The sequence below is a fragment of the Natrix helvetica genome, assembly GCF_964273705.1.
Source record: "Natrix helvetica genome assembly, chromosome: 1".
NCBI classification, from domain to species: domain Eukaryota; kingdom Metazoa; phylum Chordata; class Lepidosauria; order Squamata; family Natricidae; genus Natrix; species Natrix helvetica.
The window spans coordinates 356,092,527-356,106,191 of NC_138548.1; the positions used below are offsets into that span (position 1 = coordinate 356,092,527).

The 13,665-nt window shown below is 40.9% G+C and overlaps 2 protein-coding genes across 3 annotated transcripts in view; both read right to left on the minus strand.

Annotated features, from left to right (window-relative positions):
• LOC309384270 (uncharacterized protein) overlaps nucleotides 1–13,665 on the minus strand; it is a 122,040-nt gene that overhangs the window by 86,242 nt on the left and 22,133 nt on the right. The window contains exon 1 of one of the 2 annotated variants that reach the window (XR_014174002.1): nucleotides 7,792–8,071. The exons of the other annotated variant lie outside the window; for it this stretch is intronic. The gene's annotated coding sequence lies outside the window, so the exon portion shown is untranslated. Of the gene's footprint in view, nucleotides 1–7,791; nucleotides 8,072–13,665 lie in introns of those variants that run through there. 2 annotated transcript variants of the gene reach the window in all.
• The window catches only part of LOC309384266 (uncharacterized protein), a 162,943-nt gene that overhangs the window by 6,468 nt on the left and 142,810 nt on the right, over nucleotides 1–13,665 (minus strand). The window lies entirely within an intron of this gene.

A 13,665-nucleotide genomic window follows, 5' to 3' on the forward strand; every position in this document is an offset into this window, starting at 1 on the left:
AAGATGACTTTGTCTTCTAGAAAAGAATGACAACAACACATTCCACCATTCTACTCCTTTCTATTCCCCCCGCCCACCTACTACACTAATGAAAGAGCACAGTGAAATAATAGAAAGTGTGGCAGGCCAAAGATCCTAAAAGGAACATAAGTACAGGCCTGACAGGGGCAACATCAAGATCTAATGGGAGAGAGTCGACCGGAAGTTCTCCAGCTGGACTGTCGTGGGGTGGGGGGGGTGGGCTCTCAAGGGCCTCACATGAACCCTGTCTGACAAACTATCTCCAAGATCTTTTTTAGATCAAAACCCCCCTGGAGGTGGGACGAAGAAGGGGCAGCGTCTCATCAGACCCAGGGGGAAGCAACAGGTCCCTCGCAGGTCGGAGATTTGCCCTCTGAACCAGAGTAGGGGTGGCAGCATGGCAACATGGCTGCACAAAAAGCTGACTTCCAGCCAAAGCAACTGAAGAGGAGTGTGAGGAAGAGATGAAAGACCGGTAAGAAAATTCATCTAATCCACAGTCATAAATCAAACTTGGAAAAGGCAAAGAATCTTGAGAGCATAAATAATATTGATGATCAGATCGGGATTTTTTCCAAAAGAAAGAAAGGGAAAAATGGAGGGTTGAAACACTAGCCTCCCCCTCCCCCAAAAAGCCATTTGTTTGAAACAATTCAGACAGAAAGGGTGAAAGCAGACAAAAGTGACAAACCCACTCAAATAACAACTCTAAATTTGGTTTTCGACTTGAAAAGATTGTGTTTTTAAAGGAGCCTAGGAGCGTGAAGATTTACTGCGTTCAAGTGTCTTTTAACTAACATATTGTAAGCAACCCCAATAAAGGAGAGATGGAATGCAACAAGGGGGAAAGATCAAGAAAAAAGCACTATCTCCTCACTGACAACTGATAACCTAATCTTGAGGTGAAAAGTAGGAAGGAAAAAAATAATAATAAAAAAAATCAAGAACTGGGAAATACGAAGTTTTCTTTCTTTCTCTCCTTTTTTATTCTGCAAAAGATCATGATGGCTCCAGCTTCTCTTCTGTTTTCACAGTAGTTGAATTAACTAAATTTAAGGTGGACCAGAACCTCGAAGTAAAATTTGTATAACTAACTGCAATTTTAGAACTGGACATTAAGGAAGAACAAAAGACCAAGATGGCTCTTGTCGCTCTTCCCCACAGCAGCTGAAGTAGATAAATTTAAGGTGGACCAGAACTCTGAAATAAGAACTGTATAACTAACTGTAACTTTGGAACTGGACATCATGGAAAGCTGGGAATTTGAAGAACTGCGTGAAATTATAAAAAATATGCATAAATAATTAAAATCAAGCCTAAATAGAATTCTGAGACCAGAGAAGAAGCAAAGAAGAAGGGGGCAAAGATAATGAAGGGGTAGAAACGGTGGGAAATAAAAAGCAGACAAAAAATTCCATAGGGCTTGGCAGTGATATAGGGAAAATTGTAAAAGGGGGATGTGTCCCAACAAAAGGGAATAAAAAGCAGACAAAAGAGGTTTTGGAGGTTGTCAGTGGCATAAAGAAAATTGAAGAAGGAGGTTACGTCCCAACAAAGAGAAATATAAAAGATCCCTTTGATGGTGGCTTGGGGAAAATTGAAGAGGGTAGACGTGTCAAAAGAAAAAAGAAAAGGGAGACGGCTGGAACAGAGAAGTGAGACAAAAGACTTACTAGGAAAAAATTAAACAACTAGAAATTGTTATATGAGAAAATATAAAGCTAAGGGGTTTATTCCTAAATATAATAATAAAATGGAGTTGCTAACTGGTTGAAAATGATTATGGAAAGATAGTTAAATAAAGGTTAAAATATTAGCAGGATGTAAGGATGCATAATTATATAAATATAATGATGACAATAGCTGGGAATTGTAACCAGGTCTACATCTCGACCAAAATTAGGCTCGGGTGATGTGGGGGGTTTAAAAGTACAATGATGAAGGGAGATTACTTCCAGTCACAGAAGTTGACGGACGTTGTTGTCCGCTGTTCGTCTCTCTGGTGGGCTCCTTTGAGGAGCACAGGGGGTCTCGGAGGGGCCATCTGCTGCAGGGCACCTTGCTGGAATTCCCCGGATTCGGCGGCAGCCAGCGGGAGTGTTTCCAGCCTCGCACCTGGAGTCGGGGAACGGAGGGGGGGCATGGAACAGCATTTGGCTGTCTGCCCTTTCGCCGGGAGGAAGGAGTTAATTAAGGAGGAGTGGCTGGAATGTGGGTGGCGAGAGATCCATCCTAATCTCCTTAATTATCGCTAATGGATAAGCAGCAGACTATTGTAAATTCGGGTTCAATCTATTTGAAGCTGAAGATTAGAGGGCGGTTTCTCTTTCTCTTTATCTCCCTCGCATAAAGTGGCATTTGAATTATCTCTCTCTATATCGGAATGGAGAGAGAATAAAGGCTGACTTGTCACCTGTATTAACTATGTGAGAAAGATTCGTATCACAACTGCAAGAGGTGATTGCTGAGCTGTTTTCTTAAAGGAAAAAAAAACTTTATGGCAATCTTTGTTCTTCTCCCTGTGAAAGGAGGAGCCAAGATACCTTCCTTCTATCTTCGTTTTTGTACTTACAAATGAAGTCTGCCTTTTGAAACTACCTTTGAAAAAAATCTCTGGCATTGTATTATTACCTCCCCTGCAGGACCCCTGGACCTCTCCTGTTATATGGTCTTTCTGGATTTTGATTATTTGATTTCCCCCTTTCTGGTGTGCCTCCGTGCCTTGGAACTGTGATGGAGAACTAACTTTTCACTTTCGGATTTGCCTGCCTCCTTGGATCGGCACAGCTGCGCGCTCCACTGACGCCATTTCTTTTGTAAAATATTTATACCATCTCTGAATTTAGATAAATGGGGCCCAAAAAACCACCAACGGGCAAGTCATTCTCGGCTCCCACATCTGCCACCTCCAGCCCAAGTATGCATCAAACGAAAATTACTTCATTGTTACAACAAGAAGGGACTGGAGAGAGCTCAAAAGACTTATCCGTTACCCAAATGCTTCAGGAAATTATGAGAGGTCAAAATGAGTTGAAAAAGGAGGTGACAGATCTCAAAGAAGAACTCAGAGGTGTACAATACCATATAACAGAAAACAAACAAAGAATTAAGGTGTTGGAGGAGGGGGCGGCTGGGCTGGGGGAGGAGGTTAAGGCAGTCCGGAAGGGGAATTTAGAATTGGAAAATTTTATGGCAAAGATAGAACTTGAAAGAATGTCCTTTTTTCTCAGATTCCAGAACCTACCAGAGACAGAAAATGAAGATCTTAAGGATATTATGAGTACAATTTTAGCAGAATATATTAAGAGAGACAAAGAACAGTTGTGGTGGGATATGGATCTGGTTTACAGGATTAATTCAGCATATGCTAGAACACATAATGTTCCAAGGGAGGTACATGTTAAATTTCTTAGGAAGACTAAGAGGGATGAGGTGCTAGGGGCTCAAAGGGGGGGACCACTAAAATATAAAGACAAAGAAATTACCATTCTTAAGCAAATTCCGAAAAAAAATAAGAGAGAAAAGGAGGAAATACTCCTCCTTATCAAAGAAATTATATAATAAAGGAGTTTGGTTTCGATGGTTATTGCCAGAGGGAATGTTGATCTTTTGGGAGGGAAACAGAATTAGAATTAATACAGTAGGGGAGGCAGAAGCCTTCATTAAAAAACACAGTTCTCTCCTAGAGGACGAAAATATGGGAGGTAGTGAAAAAGGTAGTAATGTACAAGATTTGAAGGAGGGAGGGGCTGTAGCTCCATCTGGGGACAGGGAGGAAGGAGCAATATCGAAAAGGCTCAGGTCACAAAAATAAATGCATTTGAATTATTATTGTAATTGTTGATATACTAGAAAGTGACAAAAAAAGAGATGATTGAACACATGGTTGATATAATGTAGAACAAGACTCTGCTTTCGCTTATCTTTTATACATTGTCTTTAACATTGTAAAAATTGTGAGATTTGGAGGGATTTCTACCACTGGCACGGGAGCTGCCAAAATTTTCTAACTACCCTTTTACCTTTCCCCATAAATGTATAAAAACCAAAAATAAATAAATAAATAAAAAAGTACAATGATATATGTACATGTATACTTTTTTGTCCTATTTTTTAAAAAAGAGGGAGGAAGATATATGTTAAAATAAAATATATTATATTGAAAAGGAATTATAAAAACCATCATCATAAAAGGGAGCTCGCTCAGAAGCTGAAATACACCAAGTAAATGAGACGAAGGGTATGAAGTAGAGGAGAGAAGTAAGGGAAGAAGAGAGGGATAGGAGAGAGGGTGGGGGTGAAGAGGAGAGAAAGGAGGAGTGGAAAGGGGAGAGAGGAGAAGGAGAGAGGAAGGGGAAGTAGAGAAGGGAAGGGAAGAGAGGAAATAGGGAAGGGGAGGACAGAGGGACAGAGGGAAGAGAGGAGGTAGAGGAGAGAGGGAGAAGAAAGTGATGGATAACGTACTAATATGGTGTACAGAGAGCAGAAGAGCCAATAATTGTTTTAGGGAGTTGATGGTAAGATGAATTGACGTAAACATTTAATAATACATTACGATGTTGGCTATGTAATACTATACATGTGATTTATATGTTATGAAAATGAAAAAATAAAACTTTATATAAAAATAAATGTAATGGGAGACTTCAACTACCCTGATATCAACTGGGAGAAATAGCCTACAGCAAGTAGGAAATTGAATAGATTCCTAACCAATTTAGCTGACAACTTTGTCATCTAAATGGTAGAGGAGGGACCTAGAGGAAAAACTATACTCGACCTAATCCTTACTAATAGAGAAGCGATAGTAGGAGTTGAAGTTGTTGGAACCTTGGGTAAGTGACCATGTCTTACTGGAATTCAATATAATGCAAACACAAGCAATAGAATAAAATCCAACAAGTTTCTTAAACTTTAGAAGAGCTGATTTTAAGAAGTCCAGAGCCTAAGCAAAATTTCATGGATAAAAATCCTAAAGGAGAAAACAATGCAAGGAGTGTGGGAAATAATGGAAAATCTATATAGATAAAAGCGAAATACCACTCACGCATTATCACAAAATCTCCAGAACCGTAAAGCCTACAAACCTCAAATTTGCCATGTACAGGTGAAACTCAAAAAATTAGAATATCGTGCAAAAATTCATTTATTTCACTAAATGCAACTTAAACGGTGAAACTAATATATGAGATAAGACTCATTACATGCAAAGCAAGATAGTTTACGCCGTGATTTGTCATAATTGTGATGATTATGGCTTACAGCTCATGAAAACCTCAAATCCACCATCTCAGAAAATTAGAACATTACATGCAATCAATAAAACAAGGATTGTACAGTAATCCAACAATCATTGAACCTGGTTTTGTGCTTTTGGCAAAAGTTGCTCTCATTAGAAAAGAGGACTTTGGACCACGGAGCAACAGGACTTTGGACCACTGTGCTTCATTAAGACCAGGGTCAACGCAGCCGTCTACCAGGAGATTTTGGAGCACTTCATGCTTCCTTCCGCAGACGAGCTTTATGGGGATGCTGATTTCATTTTCCAGCTGCCCACACTGCCAAAAGCACCAAAACTTGGTTCAATGACTGTGGGATTACTGTGCTTGATTGGCCAGAAAACTCATCTGACCTGAACCCCATAGAGAATCTATGGGGCATTGCCAAGAGAAAGATGAGAGACATGAGACCGAACAATGCAGAAGAACTAAAGGCTGCTATTGGAACATCCTGCTTCCATAACACCTCAGCAGTGCCACAGGCTGATAGATTCCATGCCATGCTGCATTGAGGCAGCAATTGCTGCAAAAGGGGCCGAAACCAAGTACTGAGTACATATACATGCTTATCCTTTTCAGAGGTAAGATATTGTTCTATGTGCAATCCTTGTTTTATTGATTGCATGTAATATTCTAATTTTCTGAGATGGTAGATAAAAAAAGAAAAAAGTCAGGGAAACAATCAGTCCACTAATGGCAGATGATGGCAAGGAAGTGACGAGAAGTAGAGACATGGAAGAGCTACTTAATTCATTATTTGCATCTATCTTTAGGCAAAAAGAAAAAATAGCCAAACCTACCAAAAACAGAACTGTAAAAGGCAGACTAGGAATACAAATTAAAACAGGCAAGAAAATGGTAAGAGAACACCTGTCCATTCTAGACAAGTTGTAATCATCGGGACCAGATTGATTACAGAGTTTTGAAGGAGCCGGCAGACATGATCTAAGTACCCTTCAACCATATCTTTCAACGATCTTCATGCAGCAAGGAACTACCGGTGGATTGGAAAAGATGTGATGTAGTTCCCATCTTCAAAAGAGGGGAGAAAAATAGATCCATAAAACTACAGGCCAAATAGCCTGACATCACTACCTGGGAAGATCCTGGAAAAGATTTGCAAACACCTAGAAGCAAGCAAATATATAACCAGAAGTCAATATGGGTTTGTCAAAAACAGGTCATTCCAAAGAAATGTTATTTCATTCTTACACAAAGAGACTAAATTAACAGACCAATCAAATACATAGTATCATTGAATTTCAGTAAGGCAATTGACAAAGTAGACCATAAGCTACTTCTTGGTAAATTAGAAAAATGTGGGATAGGTACATCCTTCCACACAGATACATTCATAACTGGCTGACAAACCACATTCAAAGTGTAGTCCTTAATGGGACTATATCTATACGGAGGGAAGTAAGCAGTGGGTATCCCAAGGTTCTGTTTTAGTATCTTCTTTTATGAAGATATTAAATATCTTCGTAAATGCCTTAGATGAGGGGATTGAATGGGAATGGAAAAAGAAGATTTTACACTTATGCAAGAAAAACAAAAGGTACTGGTACGCAATAGGTAGAACCAGGTTCAAGCAGTAACTATGAGAGGACACTTGAAGTCCTAGTGGACAATCATTTAGATATGAGCCAGCAGTGTATTGCAGTGGCCAAAAAAGCCAATACTAAGCACCATTAACATAGAATCAATCATCATGTGAAGTACTAGTACCACTTTATAAAGAGTAAGACCACACTTAGATAATTGCAGACAGTTTGATCACCATATCATAAAAAAGATGTTGAGACTCTGGAAGAATGCAGAAAAGACAAAGAGGATTAGGGGATGGAAGAGAAAAATATAAAGAAGGGTGGCAGGAATTGGGTATGTCTAGTCTAGTGAAAGGAAGGACTAGGGGAGACATGATAGCCATCTTCCAATACTTGAGGAGTTGCCACAAAGGAGGGAGGGGTGTCAACCTATTCTCCAAAGCCCCTGAAGGCAGGACAAGGAACTGGATGGAAACTAATCAAGGAGAGAAGCAACTTCAAACTAAGGAGAAACTTCCTGACACTGAGAACAGTGAACCAGTGGAAGGGTTTCCCTTCAGAGGTTGTGGGAGCTCCATCCCTGGTGGCTTTTAATCAGAGACAGGACAGCCATTTGTCTGAAATGATATTGGGTCTCCTGCTTGATCAGGGCGTCAGTATAGAAGACCTGCAAGGTCCCTCCGAGCTCTGTCACAAACCCTCCAGTGATGGGAGCACCCACAACCTCTGGAGGGAAGCCATTCCCAAAGAATCCACCTTCACTTGGAAGAGACTTTTCCAATCTTCCCACCAGAAGGAAAATTGCAGCCACCAGTTTCACAGCCTGCAGCACCAGTGGGCTTAAATTCGGGGAGGGAAGGAACTTGCAGCAGCAGCAGCTGAGATGCTTCAGCCCAGTTGCTTCTCTGCTTCCAGGACTCTCCTCCCACCCGCCCTCAACTCACCTTCCAGCTGCTGCTTCGATCACGGGAAGAGCACAAAAGCCGCTCTGCACACCACTCTCCTCCCATGAGTGACCCGGAAGAGGAAGTTCAGTGTTTTTCAGCTGCTTTTTTCAAAAGGCAACTGGATTTTCTTTCTTCTACTCTTCCTGTCGCTTTCCAACCTTTCTAGCAACACAGTACTCGATTGTTTTAACTCTTTTAAGCACAACCACAAGTATTATCCTCTTTCTAGGCACAGATTTTGCCTGTTTAAGCACCATCTCCAGATAGGAGGCAGGAAAAAAAATCCTTCTACAGTTTCTACCTAAGGCTATCGAGTGGTTTTTGATTTCTAGCAACCGACTTTGCAGCTGAGCCTAGTGAAATAGTGAAATGTGATGTTACTTAACCTTGTGAAGATTAGCTATGTGCCCAGCCCTAAACGTTCATGGAGGTTTTACAGAATTACACAATCAGCTTTCTTAGGGGTGATTCTCAGTGCAGATCAAAACCTCTCTACATGCCAAAACTTTATGACTCTGAGGCTCCCAGGATTTTAGGGCATGGCAGCAGCATCAGGCCAAACCCTCCAGGGGAAGGAGCTTCACTCCTGCTGGCCAGGGCTGCATCCAAGAGCATCAACCACCAAGCTTCATTCTTGGAGGAGGAAATTTTATATCTGCTAAATGCCAGTTGCAAATTCTGTAAATTTGCTTGCACTGCAGTCTCCCATTAGGTCACACACAGAAACATATGCAGCAGGGCCTAGAAAATGGAGCCTAAGAAAGATGGCATGATTGCCTATATATGGTAGAAGAAATTTTCCCCTCTTTCCCCAATATCTATTTATCTTTTTATTGTACAGAGGGTTGTTTTTAATATATTCTGCTATTTCCCTCATGTTAATTTTAATGTGTCTTAGAGAAGTTTCCTCCTCCTGCATCCTGAATGTCTTCCAGATTTTGAGGCCAGAATTTCTAGCCAGCATCTCCTTTGCCCAAAATATCTGTGAGTCATAAGCCGAGTTTATGAGTGGCCCCAGTAAGTTGCTGAAAAATACATGGTAAAAAAATATGCAGAGGTTGTAGCTCAAGAAGAAAAAAGCATTGTGGTTTTGAGTCCTGGGTTCTTAAGTTCATGAACAACCCCTGCTGTGATCTTGTCTTCTTGGAGGTGCTGCTTGTTACCCTGGTGGTAGCAGCACCAAGATGCCTCTTATTTGTTCCAAATTTGTTACATCTACGAATCCCCATAACTTTAACCTTAAACCCATCGTCCCTGTCCTACTGTCCCCATTTATTCGTACCCATTTCATTCATGCTCATGTTTATTCTTATAATTATCTTGTAAACGATTGACAAATCAAACAAATAAAATAAATAAACAAATAAATAAACTGCCTTGGTGTTGGAGCTGTGAAAAAGACATTATATGGTGGAAAACATTGCATTTCTAAAAAAGGCATTAAGTAGCTTTTGTGAATGAAAAAACAGGTATTGTCCACATTGCTGTGAAAGAGGGTTTTTGGGTTGGATGTTCTGCTATTTCCCTCGTGTTTGTTTTAATATCCCCTTTTTGAATATTGAAATTCAATTAATATTTATTTCGAATCTGCACTTAATCCTTCATCGTGACATAAACTATTATTATTTTTATACTCGGAACCACACCCATTGCTCTTTCTTGCCTTCTGGGGCTTTGGTTCTATGCATCAGACATCTCCAAGAGAAAACAAAAAGAAGTCACATTCTGTGCAATGAACTCTTGCAGTATCCAGCAAAGACCTAAGTTCTTCCAATGTTCTTCTGTTTCCTGTCTTACTGCCCCACTTTATTCCCCCCCAAAATCACAAATCCATGGCTGATAAATATAATTTGTCCCCACTGGGGTAGTTTTTTAAAAAATAATTATATTTGTAGGTTTTTTTTATACATCTGTAACAGCTTGGTAAACAGTGTATTGTCTGGGTCAATGTATTTTTAACACAACACGAATAATAATATTGTTTAGGTATACATAATAATACCTTTCAACTTCTCACATTTACGTGGCTATAGTAATGTTGATGTATTCTATTATGTATCAATACACATACTATTCGCAATTTCTATTTTCTACCTGTTTTTTAATCTTTAATGAAGCATTTGCTATCTTAAGTATTCTATATCTATCCATCATCTTTTGCTCTTTTTAGTATTTCAGTATTTGTAAGAAGTTAGCCCCCACCCCTCTCCTAAAAAAATGAAATCTTCTAGGAAATATTAAAAAGGCACAATATTATACCTCTCTGCATGAGAAAAGGAGAAACATGATCTTGGAAAGCAGTCCCCACCTTGGTTAACAGCCGCAGAAAGACTGGGTCACCTTATCTACAACACAATAGATCTTCACCCTCAGGACATAATAGGATTAGCCCTCTACCCATCTAGCAACAGAACTCACCACATGGAACTGGGGAGATTGCATCACTCAAGCAAGGCTCAACCAAGCCTGGAACTCAAGACAACCAACCAGAATACATTTCTTACATAGGAACAGGACACAAAGCTCCTCCTAGGTTAGTTTTTGCTCTGTGGCATTAAGGTTCAAGCAGTCATATCTCGCTGCTAATCCCATGGGGGAGGATGCATCCCCCTCAAGCTATTCCTTCACTTGAAGAGATAGCAGAAAAGAGATCTCAAAACACCCAGCCCTGACTGTGACTCACAAAGGATGCTTCCCAGTTGTCCAATAAAGCAGGATATGTTGCACTGGTGGTCTCATGAGTAGGAGTCCCAGGGCTCATTGTGTGTAATTTTAAAAATACTAAATAGCCTGGATTGCATACTGGCTAACCTCAATTTGTTAGCGTTCTAAATACCATGTATGAAATCATCAGAAACCAAGCAAAATCATCCTTAAAATTCCCTTTTAATCATACAGGCAAGTTAGCACGTCTATGGAATTCCAACTCTAATGTTCTTCCTGGAATTCCACCCAGTTGAAAGTTCATGATATATCCCCACACCCCATAATCCATCACATGTTCCAATCATCATCTTCCACGCTGGCATCTACACGCCTCTGCTTCCGGTCAGGTGTCGAGGTGCGGAGACAAAAGATGACCTTGGCTTCTATAAAAGAATGACAACAATACATTCCACAAATCCTACTCCTTTCTATTCCCCCCTCCCAACTACTACACTACTAAAACACATAGGAAATTATTAAAAAGTGTGGCAGGCCAAAGATCCTAAAAAGAACATAACTACAGGCCTGACACAATTTGGACTCACAAATCCTAAATGAACTAAAGTAATAGTAGTAACCAACCCTTGGAAATGGGCAGCCTTTAGTTATTTAAAGGAAAACTATGGCTGTGAAGAATTTAGGACTTTTGCTTGCTTGAAACCTGATTGGAAGCTCACAGAAAGTAATATCTGGCCTCTGAAAATAATCGGCATTAAAAAAATTGGATACTATGGGCCAATACACTGGGCCACCCTATTTACAACACAAAAGACCTTCACTTTCAGAACATAATAGGATTAGCCCTCTATCCATCTACCAAGCCCTACAGGAACTGTACTGCCCTACTGTACACCTACAGCCCTCCCCCCACTTTTGGCACACGATCCAAAAAACGTTAGACATCACTGATATATGTCCTTCCCTCCCTCCCCAACATGAGGTTCAGAGATCTTTAAAAGGTAAGGAGGAGGGTATGAGGTTGGGTGGGGTGGGGTGGGAGCTAGATGTAAGGGAACCCTGGGGGAGTGAAGAGCCAAGGGGATTCAAGGGTTAAGAAACAAAAGGATGTCTTGGAGGGTGGGGGATGTCAGGGGAAATTTCACCCTGAGCTAATGAGGTCTTAGACCGACGGCTTTTCCAAACAGCATATCTTCAGAGAAGCGAAAGTAAGATCCAGTAACAAGTTCTAATTAAAAACAAAGTTTAATATGAAAATAAGAAATAAGAAAATAAACAAATCTATCTAATTGTTACATTTTGGCAAGAGCAGTTTGTCGCCCACCTTCTTGGCAGACGAACAGAAGATCAAACGTAAAGAAGTCTCTGGAATGTGTGTGAGCAGGCGCAGTACATCACTTGCTGATAAAGCCTATGACCCGCACAGTAGTTCATCAGTTCGGCTAGCAAACAATTAACGCAGTGACACCCCTTCTTTTGCTAGTTGGGCTGATGTCATCAAATCATCAAATAAGGCATATCTTCTTTTGCAGATACTCGTTTTGTGCTGCTGAAAGTGGTTTGTTGAGCATGTCAGCAATCTGATCATGTGTAGAAACATTGCAATTTAACAAAACCTTGCTTAACTAATTGCTTTGTGTTTTGATAATGAATGTCAATGTGTCTGGACCTAGAACCTGTAAAATGTGACTCAGAAATATAAACCACCGATTCATTATCTTCCATATATATATATATATGTATGTATGTATGTCTTTGGTTGTTCGGGTTTTCTCCCGCGTAGAATTGGAAGTATCTTCACGACGTTTCGATGAAGTCTCATTCATCATCTTCAGGCTGGTGCTTCCGGCTTGGTGCTTCCAGGAGCAATGTGAGATCTCAGCCGGTTCCTCCTTTTAACTGCCAGTGGGGGTTTGTGCTGATTGGGTGGGAGCTTGGCTGCATTCTGATTGGGTGGAGGTGTATTCTGATTGGTAGGGGGCTTGGCTGTGTTCTGATTGGATGGGAGTTTGGCTGTGCTCTGATTGGATGGGGGCGTGTTCTGTTTGGGTGGGGGCCTGGTTGTGCTTGTGTTAGTCTGAGTTGCAGAGGGATTTGAGCTGGTGAGCTGCTTTACTGTTGTTTGGCTTCGCGTTTGTGGTCGTGCCACATCTCCGTGGTGGGCATCAGTTTGCTTAATGTATGGATCTGAGGGGTTTAAAGTGGCTAATAATGCAGCTGTGGTCTGGCTTCTGGTTTGTGGTCCGGTTTCTGGTTTGTGGTCATTATCGGTGTGGGTTTGGGCTTGCTTTTTGCGTGGATGTGTGATAGTGACATCCTGTGTGGTTTTCGTGAGTGTGGGTCTGGTATCATTCTTTGTGTTAGGGACTCGTTTGTCAGTTTGCTGATTCTGTCTGTGGTGCCTTTTATGTATGGGAGGAGGGCTTTGCCGTTTTCTTGTTCACTGTCTTGGATTTTAGTGGGGTTTTCTTTTTGGATTAGGTTAGTGATATTGTTTCTTTGGAATCCGTTCATACATAAAAGGCACCACAGACAGAATCAGCAAGATCCTCCACAAACACAACATCAAGACAGCATTCTACACAAACCGAAAAATATCCACCATCCTAAGAAACCCCAAAGACAAAATAGAGTTAGAAAATCAAGGAGTATATGAAATCCCATGCCCCACCTGCCCCACCACATACATCGGACAAACCAACAGAAGAATAAAGGCACGCATTGAAGAACACAAAAACTCAGTCAGAAAGGAGGAACCAACTTCTTCCCTGGTCCAACACCTCAAAGCCACAGGACATGATATAGACTTTAAAAAGACCAGAACTATTGCCAAAATTGAACACTTTAACAACAGAATAATCAGAGAAGCTATTGAGATAGAAAAACGACCACACAGCATGAATAAACGAGATGATACCTCCCGCCTACCAGCCATTTGGAAACCCGCCCTCACTGACAAACGAGTCCCTAACACAAAGAATGATACCAGACCCACACTCACGAAAACCACACAGGATGTCACTATCACACATCCACGCAAAAAGCAAGCCCAAACCCACACCGATAATGACCACAAACCAGAAGCCGGACCACAAACCAGAAGCCAGACCACAGCTGCATTATTAGCCACTTTAAACCCCTCAGATCCATACATTAAGGAAACTGATTCCCACCACGGAGATGTGGCACGACCACAAACGCGAAGCC